We start from the raw sequence: 9,694 nt of genomic DNA, 5'->3' as shown, positions 1-9,694 counted from the left end.
GGTAGAAGTAAGGAGGAGAGTTCCCACCCACTGACCCCTTCCCTGCTTGGCATTAGTAATACTGGTTGCTACTTAGCACTTTCTACATATCAGGCATTGTTCTAAACATTTTTACACATATTGGTTCATTTAAATACCCACAACTTTCTGAGGAATGTGCTGCATTATGCTAATTTTTGGATTAGGAGACCTATATACAAAGTAATTGGAGGATTTGCCAAGGGCAGACTTCTCAAGGGCTGAGGCAAGGAGCAGAACTCAGGCAGCCTGGCCTCCCAGTCCAGCCCCTCAGTTGCTGTACTCTGTGGCCCAGCATGGTATACAATGTTCAGTGTTCTGTTCTCACAATCTAATTTACACTAGCACATGGTCAGGTCATTCAGTCATCTCATTTTACAGAAGAGAAAACAAAGGCAAAAAGATGTTAAGTGGCTTTGAAAAATCTCAAATACATGATGGTTACAGGGCTGGGCATGGTGACTCATACCTGTAATCCCAGTACTTTGAGATCCAAAGGCAGGAGGACGGCTTGAACCCAGGAGTTTGAGACCAGCCTGGGCAACATAGTGAAACCCTATCTCTACAAAAAATTCTTTAAAAAACTTAGCCAAGCTAGTAGTCCCAGCTACTTGAGAGGGTGAAGCAGGAGGTTTGAGACTGCAGTGAGCTATGATCACAACATTACACTCTAGCCTGGACAACTGAGACCTTGTCTTGATGAAAAAACAAAAAACCAAAAATGAGATGGTTGGGAGGTCAGATTGCCTGATGTTTAGCCAATGCTTTCTACTTTAGAGCACTGTATCATCTCCCCATTTTCCTTCTTCGTGTAAAAGAAAAAAAAAGAAAAACACAAAATCTAAACTGTTGTTTTATTTTTTTCTATGATTCATCCTCATGGGTCACAAGAAAGAGCAGAAGTTTGCTTGGCCTGTATACTGAGCACAGCAAACCCCACTCTGGGCCCAGGTTCTGCCCAATGCAGCACTGGCTTTGCTTCTTGAAGGCAAATGAGCAGTTTTATTGGCTTTATCCTCAAATGATGGTTTTAAAACAGTTTAATCTCACACTTGGACAGATTAAGAAGTACTAGGAAGTGCCCCCATCTGTAGGGTGTATCTATGCAAATAAAGAAAACAATTTGAAAAACCAGAGACTGGGTAATCTCTTGAAAAATGTTCTTGTTTCCTCCAAGAAACTCCACAGAATGATCATATTTATTTTCTTCTTCAGTGTCAAGGTTACATTTTTGTTTGTTCCACTTTGCTTTTTAACAGGGTTATACCAAGTGTGGGCTCAGGTGGTTTTTGTGGGGCAATCTGACCTCCAGATTAACCTCATTCTGAAGCCAGTTAGGTATCGTTTCTTCTGCATAACCACCTGATGCACTTATTTGAGAGTGTTTTCTTCCTAAATGAGGAGGAAACTGGTTATGATGAAACCATAGGCAATGCAGAGCACAGGTAGGATTTAATCTTTCACAATGTCACTTGATTAAGCAGGCAATCATCTTCTGCCATGCCTGCAAGGAAAATTTCAAGTCATGTGAATGCTTATCTCATCTGCATTAGTCAGAGTGCACGAGATTGGAGATGGTATATGCAAAATAGGTAATAAATTTAGAGTTTTTAATAAAGAGACTATTTACAAAGATGGAAACAGGGTGGAGGAAAACACACAAGAGATAGTGTAGTACCCCAAGGCTAGCCTGAGCAGGGAGCCATCACCTGTAGACTTAAAGAGAAAAGTTATAGGGATTGGAGAGAGAGCTGCACGTGATAGGAGCCATGGCTTCCCAGAAAGACACAGACACCCATAGTAACGCAGCGGAGAGGAAGCCAAGGGAATGGATACTCTAGCCTCAACCCTCCTCCTCCCCATTGACTAAATTCAACCAGAGGACAAGGTACCTATTGAGGTGGTCCAAGGGGTACCATCTCCCAGGGCCGGGTGCAGGGGACGGGGCAGAGGAAAGACACCCAACACACTCTCACACTAAAGTCTGAGGTAAAATAACTTCAACATCCCCTCCTGCTGTGACATGAGTAGCTTAATAAAGAAGTAATTAAGAAAAACAACAACGACGTGGAATTAGGTGGCTAATTTTATGCCTATGCCTATGGCAGAAATCAGAGCTGTAAATTCCTCATTGTGTTTTATGAGTCAGAACTGGATGTACCCAAAGGGTCTCAGGAAAACCCTGGGCCTCAAAATAGGCCCTCTTATAACAGGGCAAGGAGAGCCAGTGGAAATCAGTTCCTACCAAGACAATGAGCACAATCAAAATTAAACAGAAACATAGATTTAAGAAAGGATCACAGGGGCTTGCAATTTTTGACCTAAAATCTACAGAGGCACCCACTACATTGAAAGGCCCATGTTTTAATGGAATAAATGAAACCTAATTTTGTTTTGTCCTACACAGCTTTGCTTAGTTTCCTTTAGCGGTTTAGGCAAAAGGCCAACCAGAGGAAGGAGAGGTGGGGAAATTTGAAGATGTGTCCCGTGGACAATTTAGAGATGGCATTAATGCCCCAAGTAAACTAGGATATAAAAAGATTACAGTGAACCCAGTTCCCAACCATGTAATAAGAGCAAAGACATTTGGTTCTTGGATAAGAGAATGGTGTGGTGTTAGAAACAAAGATTTGGAGTCCCAGATATCTACCTATTAGCTGGGTCACCTTGAGCAAGTTAGATAATCTCTATAAACCTCAGTTTCCTGCTCAACGAAATGGGGAAAATACCTACCTCTTCTATGGTTGTTTTGTGAATTAAATAAAATCATGTGTTTAAAATCCTTACCATGGTGGGGTGGCTGTCAAGATGGCTGAATACGAACAGCTCTGGTCTGCAGTGCCCAGTGAGATCAGCACAGAAGGTGGGTGATTTCTACATGTCCAACTGAGGTACCTGGCTCATCTCATTGGGACTGGTTAGATAGTGGGTGCAGCCCACAGACGGTGAGCCGAAGCAGGGTGGGACGTCCCCTCACCTGGGAAGTGCAAGGGGTCAGGGAACTCCCTCCCCTAGCCAAGGAAAGCCATGAGGGACTGTGCCGTGAGGAACAGTGCATTCCAGCGCAGATATTATGCTTTTCCCATGGTCTTTACAACCGGCAGACCAGGAGATTCCCTAGGGTGTTTACAGCACCAGGGCCCTGGGTTTCGATCACAAAACTAGGTGGCAGTTTGGGCAGACACTGAAGTAGCTGCAGGAGATTTTTTTCATACCCCAGAGGCACCAGGAACACCAGTGAGATAGAACCATTCACTCCTCTGGAAAGGGGGCTGAAGCCAGGGAGCCAAGTGGTCTAGCTCAGCAGATCCCACTCCCATGGTGTCCAGCAAGCTAAGATCCACTGGCTTGAAATTCTTGCTGCTAGCACAGCAGTCGTAAGTGGACCTGGGATGCTCGAGCTTGGTGGGGGGAGGGGTCTCCACCATTACTGAGGTTTGAGTAGGCGGTTTTCCCTCACAGCGTAAACAAAGCCACCAGGAAGTTGGAACTGGGTGGAGCCCACCACAGCTCAGCAAAGCCTCTGTAGCCAGGCTGCTTCTCTAGATTCCTCCTTTTTAGGCAGGGCATCTCTGAAAGGAAGGCAGAAGCCCCAGTTAGGGGCTTATAGATAAAACTCCCATCTCCCTGGGACAGAGCACTTGGGGGAAGGGGCAGCTGTAGGTGCAGCTTCAGCAGACTTAAACATCCCTGCCTGATGGATCTGAAGAGAACAGTGGATCTCCCAGCACAGTGGTGGAGTTCTGCTAAGGAACAGACTACCTCCTCAAGTGGGTCCTTGACCCCCATGCCTCCTGACTGGGAGACACCTCCCGGCAGGGGTCAACAGACACCTCATACAGTAGAGCTGTGGCTGGCATCTGGCAGGTGCCCCTCTAGGATGAAGCTTCCAGAGGAAGGAACAGGCAGCAATCTTTGCTGTTCTGCAGCCTCCACTGGTGATACACAGGCAAACAGGGTCTGGAGTGGACCTCCAGCAAACTCCAACAGACCTGCAGCTGAGGGGCCTGATGGCTGGAAGGAAAACTAACAAACAGAAAGGAATATCGTCAACATCAACAAAAGAGGAAGTCCACATAAAAACCCCATTTGAAGGTCACCAACATCAAAGACCAAAGGTAGATAAATTCACAAAGATGAGGAACAACCAGCACGAAAAGCCTGAAAATTCCAAAAACCAAAACACCTCTTCTCCTCCAAAGGAGCACAACTCCTTGCCAGCAAGGGAACAAAACTGGACAGATAATGAGTTTGATGAATTGACAGAAGTAAGCTTCAGAAGGTGGGTAATAACAAAGTCCTCTGAGCTAAAGGAGCATGTTCTAACCCAATGCAAGGAAGCTAAGAACCTTGAAAAAAGGTTAGAGGAATTGCTAACTAGAATAACCAGTTTAGAGAAAAACATAAATCACCTGAAGGAGCTGAAAAACACAGCACGAGAACTTCGTCAAGCGTACACAAGTATCAGTAGCCAAATCAATCAGGCGGAAGAAAGGATATCAGAGATTGAAGATCAACTTAACAAAATAAAGCATGAAAACAAGATAAGAGAAAAACAACTAAAAGGAACGACCAAAGCCTCCAAGAAATATGGGGCTAAGTGAAAAGACAACTTACATTTGATTGGTGTACCTGAAAGTGATGGGAAGAATGAAACCAAGTTGGAAAACTCTCTTCAGGGTATTATCCAGAAGAACTTCCCCAACCTAGCAAGACAGGCCAACATTCAAATTCAGATTCACCAAAGTTGAAAGGCAGGAAAAAATGTTAAGGGCAGCCAGAGAGAAAAGTTGGGTTACCCACAAAGGGAAGCCTATCAAAGTAACAGCACATCTCTCGGCAGAAACCGTACAAGCCAGAAGAGAGTGGCAGCCAATGTTCAACATTCTTAAAGAAATTGACCATATAATTAGAGTCTTTTTTTACTTTAAAAAATTCTGCTTGAACAATTAATATATGCTTAATTTTAAAATATTCTGAACTTAGATTATCATAACAAAGTCTCAGATGGTTCATTTCTCTTCCATCCTCTCATCTCATCTCACAAATTGCTTTGCTGTGAAAGTGACAATTTTTTCCAAAGGTCTGACATGATTTGGGATGACAGAGGTCAGAAATTTGTGCTTAATTTTGTTTGTTGTGCTTTAATTCGGCCAGAATGGAACTAAAGATTTCAATTGAGCTATTATATTGTTTGTTGTACTTATTACTGACTGAAAAATGAACCTTGGTCTAAACATGTTATTATTTATTCTTAATATTTTTAAGGGATCTTAAAATGTGGTTGCCTTAGACAATTAAGGAAAATGCAAAAGGGTTCAACAATTCTGCCAGCTGCTTAGAAATTTTACTCTTAGGCTCATATCCTTGAAAGGTATTGACCCCTATGAACAGCTAATGATGGAAAAGTTGACAGGACAGTTTGACCTCCTAATTGTATTCTATGCGTCATACATTTGACCTTCTGGAGACAACTTGATGAGTTTCTGCCATGTTAATTACTCCACACTGTTTTGCAGTGATTCTTTAACAATTCAGACCTAGTGAATGAGTGCATGAACCTTTCTAGGCTCTAAGAAAGGATTGAGAATGGCAATTTAAAAGCACCCAACATAATTTTCCACTACCAGGCTTGTTTTCTTTTCCTGAAATGATGAACAAAGACCTCTGAAATGATCTTGTATTTATTGTACTCTGTTACTTCTTGCAAATTTTAACACCTTCTTTCAAAAATGTATTTGAAACCTCAGGGTCTCATCAGGGATACTCTTCTTTTCCTTCAATTATCATGCATTTGATAATCAATATGTTTATTACTAGGCAATTTGTGATGCTTGAGTCTTCTTGACTTTGTCTTAAGAGTCATTAATGAGATCTAATGTGCAAAGCTTTATTTAATTTTCGGTTCCTAAACATTCTTTGTCTGGGGTTGAGCTTTGTCTTCCTAATGAACTAGACAACAGTCATTATTGCTGACAGATCTCCTCTCCTTTCCAGTTTGTTAGGCTACATAGTTTAAGCTCTCCCTTTTCCTGTCCTTTGTGTGAAGCAGGAAGTCACCTTTGTGGGTCATTTTCATCCCCCTGCTCTCAGGCTCCTTCATGAAACATTTTGAGTCATTTCAAAATTAGACCTGCACATTGCAATGGCTGTATTTAAAACACAATTTACAGCTCAGCTCACTCTCATGCACCGCGTGAGGGTATTATAAGAAAGTCCCCTGTGTTAAAGTTTCATCTAGAATCCAACTTTTTCCTGCTCCCTGTCTTTCTTCTATCACTAGTTAGGTCTTTTTTCTTTCTTTCTTTTTCTTTTTCAAAAAAATATTTGATGAGATAGAATTTCAGTATGTTGCCCAGGCTGGTCTCAAACTCCTAGGCTCAAGAAATTCTCCTGCCTCAGCCTCCAGAGTAGGGATTATGGGCACATGTCACTGCACCCAGCCCTAGTTAGGTCTGATTCAGCAAACTATATCTCTAGCCATATTTTCTTTAATAGCAAAATGTGATTGGAGAGGAGTCAGATAATCTAGATGGCGTTTCACCTCTTCCATTTACATCACTGTGTCTGTCTAGTGTGTGTGTGTGTGTGTGTGTGTGTGTGTGTACTGAGTATATGCTTTGTGCCAGGAGTTACATTAAGCAATTTACACTTAATCCACACAGCAATCCTGCAAAAGAGGTACAAGGATGGATACTTTGCAGATGAGAGGTGGCTCAGAGGGTTTAAATGATTCACTGAATCAAGTTTAAATAACTTATCTATGTCAATACTAGTGGACCTGAAATTAAAATGTGGCTTTACCTGTCTCCAGTGCATGGGCTTTTAACCACCGCACTGTACTGAAAATCTTACACAGGTAGTTGGGGCACTTGGCTTGTTGGTGTCTGCACCGGGCACGTTGAGAGTCAGTGGTTGAGAACTCAGTCTCTGAAGTCAGACTGCCTAAATTTGAAATCTGTTTCCTTCACTAACTAATTGTGTGACAGTGAGCAAGTTATTTTACATTTCTGTGCTTTAGTTTCCTCATCTGTAAAATGGGGAAAAAATAACAGCAACAACTCTTTGGGTCACATGAAGGATTACATTCATGACATATATTAGGTACACTTTTAAAGCAATGATAGTAAAATCAAGTTAATAAACATTAGCAACAATTATTATTTAAAAAAAAAGTTGACGTATAGTCTAGGTGATTGCTGTAAGGATGCTGGTTGAGGCCTTGGAGGTCTTAAGGTACTCTGTGGTTGTATATTGTTGATCAAATCCTCTTCCTCTTGTTCCTTAGACTAAGACGACGGCAGAAGAGCACTTAGAGAAGATTGGATGTTGGATGTAGGCACCAGATGTGGGATCTAAACAGCAGGAGTGATGGGCTGTCCTTCATTCTCTGCAGGAATTAAGATATCTGGCTTCTATCAACCTACCCTGTGAGCTCCTTATCCAAAATTGAGTAATTAATATATCCAAGCTTAAGCTCATTATCATTTCTATGAAGAGGAAGATACCATATCTATGCAGCCTAATTTCAGGGAGAGATTAGGAAGCAGCAAACAAAGTTAAACATTAAAAGAACAACAATAGCTTTTTATCATCAAATGGACTCTCCTCTAGGCAGCATTTTTTATTGTCAGATGGACTCTCCTCCAGGCAGCACGAAATGAATAGAACCAAGCTAGACAGGTAGTTGCTAGGGAATAATGAAATGGACATCCAGCTATCAGTAGGATGCCTACTATGGGCTGGAAGTTGTGCATGGCATCATACAAAGATGTCTAAGAAACAAAATTCTGTCTTAAAAGGGAAAGCAATTTACTTGTAAGGCAAGCTGTTAAAAAATAACTAATAATAGAGGAGTTTCTGCACTGGATGAGTGGTGCAAACCAGAAGTCTATGGAGAAAATCTTCCCATTATCAACACCAGCAACACCATTTAATTCTGAACAGGACTTGGTTGGGCAAGTTTGTTCTCAATATTCAAAAGCCTGTAAACATTTACATAGAATTCTTAAGATTTAACCTAAATTCATTTTTTAAAGTTAATTTTAATTCCTCTGGATGTCATAGTTCCCTCTGACAACTTATCAAAAGCTCTGGACCATCTGTCAGGGAACTGCATGGAAACTGCAAGGGTCTGCATATAATTGTAAATGTTGACAGAGCTCCTAAAATCCATCTATGAGAACTCCCAAGTTAAAAACCCCTGCTCCACGAATGAGAGAACAACGCTATTACAGAAACTTAAGCTATGCATAGTTGCCCAAATCTTACCAGATCTCAGTTACTTTTTTGGCTTAGCTTTTGCTGTTGTAAATAATACTGTAGTTATGATTCTTGGAATTAAAATGTCTTTTTTAAAAAAACAAAACCCCAAAAAACCTCAGATCTCTTCCATACATAGGATAACAGAAATTGCTACTTTCCCTTCAGTGTCTATCGTCTGTTTCTTCCATAGAAGTAGAATTTTTAGCTGGGCATGTGGCTGTCCAAAATGAAGACTACACTTTCCATCCACTCTAGGCATGGCCATGTCGCTATTTTAGCCAATGAATGTAGACAGGAATTGTGATGCTGCACCAGAACCCTCCTCAATGAATAGTTGAAGTGTGTCCTTCACTGCTTCTTTACCTGTCCCTCCATCCTGTGGCTGGGAACATGGATGTAATGGCTATAGTGTTTTCTTGGGCTGTGTGACATGGGACACATCCTGGAGACCACAAATCTGAAAGATGGAAGGGACCTAGATCCTTAAGGAGCATAGAAAAAAGCTAACATAACAGTCGATAATCTTCTAGATTTTGATACGAAAGAAAAATAAACTTGTTTAAGTCACTGCTATTTGGGGTTTTTCTGTAACTTGTAGCTGAACTGAATTCTAATTTATGGAAACAATCCCTCGCATTTTGAAGCTGCAATTCTCTTGCTTCCTGTTATCTATTGTGGCTAATGAGAAAGGTAATCTGTCTGATAGCTTTTAAGATTACCACTTTATATGGTGCATTTCTCTCAGTGGGTGGTTTTGTTTTCATTTATCTTGCTGTGCCCTTGATGTTTCTTAGGTCTCATATCCTTTGTCAGCGCGGGAAATTCTTTGCCATTACTTTTTGGATTTTGTAGCTTCAAATTTCCTCTGTCCTCCTCTTCTGAAATTCTTATTGGAAATATGTTATAGGCTCACAATCAAATCTTCATATATCTCAACTGCACTTTTAACCTATTTAAAAATCTTAACATTGCTTGCTCTTCTTTAGTTTTATCTTCTAAATTCCTAATACCCTCTTGACTCAACCACCTAGAGTTTATTGTCTACTGAGTTTTTTCTTTGCGTTTTTTATTTCTGTTATTTCTTTCTTTCTTTCTTTCTTTTTTTTTTTTTGAGACGGAGTCTCACTCTGTCACTCGGGCTGGAGTGCAGTTGTGCAATCTTGGCTCACTGCTACCTCCACCTCCCAGGTTCAAGCAATTCTCCAGCCTCAGCCTCCTGAGTAGCTGGGATTACAGGCGCATGCCACTACATCTGGCTAATTTTTAAGTTTTCAGTAGAGATCACGTTTCACCATGTTGGCCAGGTTGGTCTCAAACTCCTGACCTCAGGTGATCTGTTTGCCTCAGCCTCCCAAAGTGCTGGGATTACAGGCATGAGCCACCATACCCAGCCTATTTCTTTTTTTAATTA

The sequence above is a fragment of the Trachypithecus francoisi genome, unplaced genomic scaffold (genome assembly GCF_009764315.1).
Source record: "Trachypithecus francoisi isolate TF-2019V2 unplaced genomic scaffold, Tfra_2.0 Lachesis_group1, whole genome shotgun sequence".
NCBI lineage: Eukaryota > Metazoa > Chordata > Mammalia > Primates > Cercopithecidae > Trachypithecus > Trachypithecus francoisi.
Note: the sequence above shows the minus strand (reverse complement) of the source record.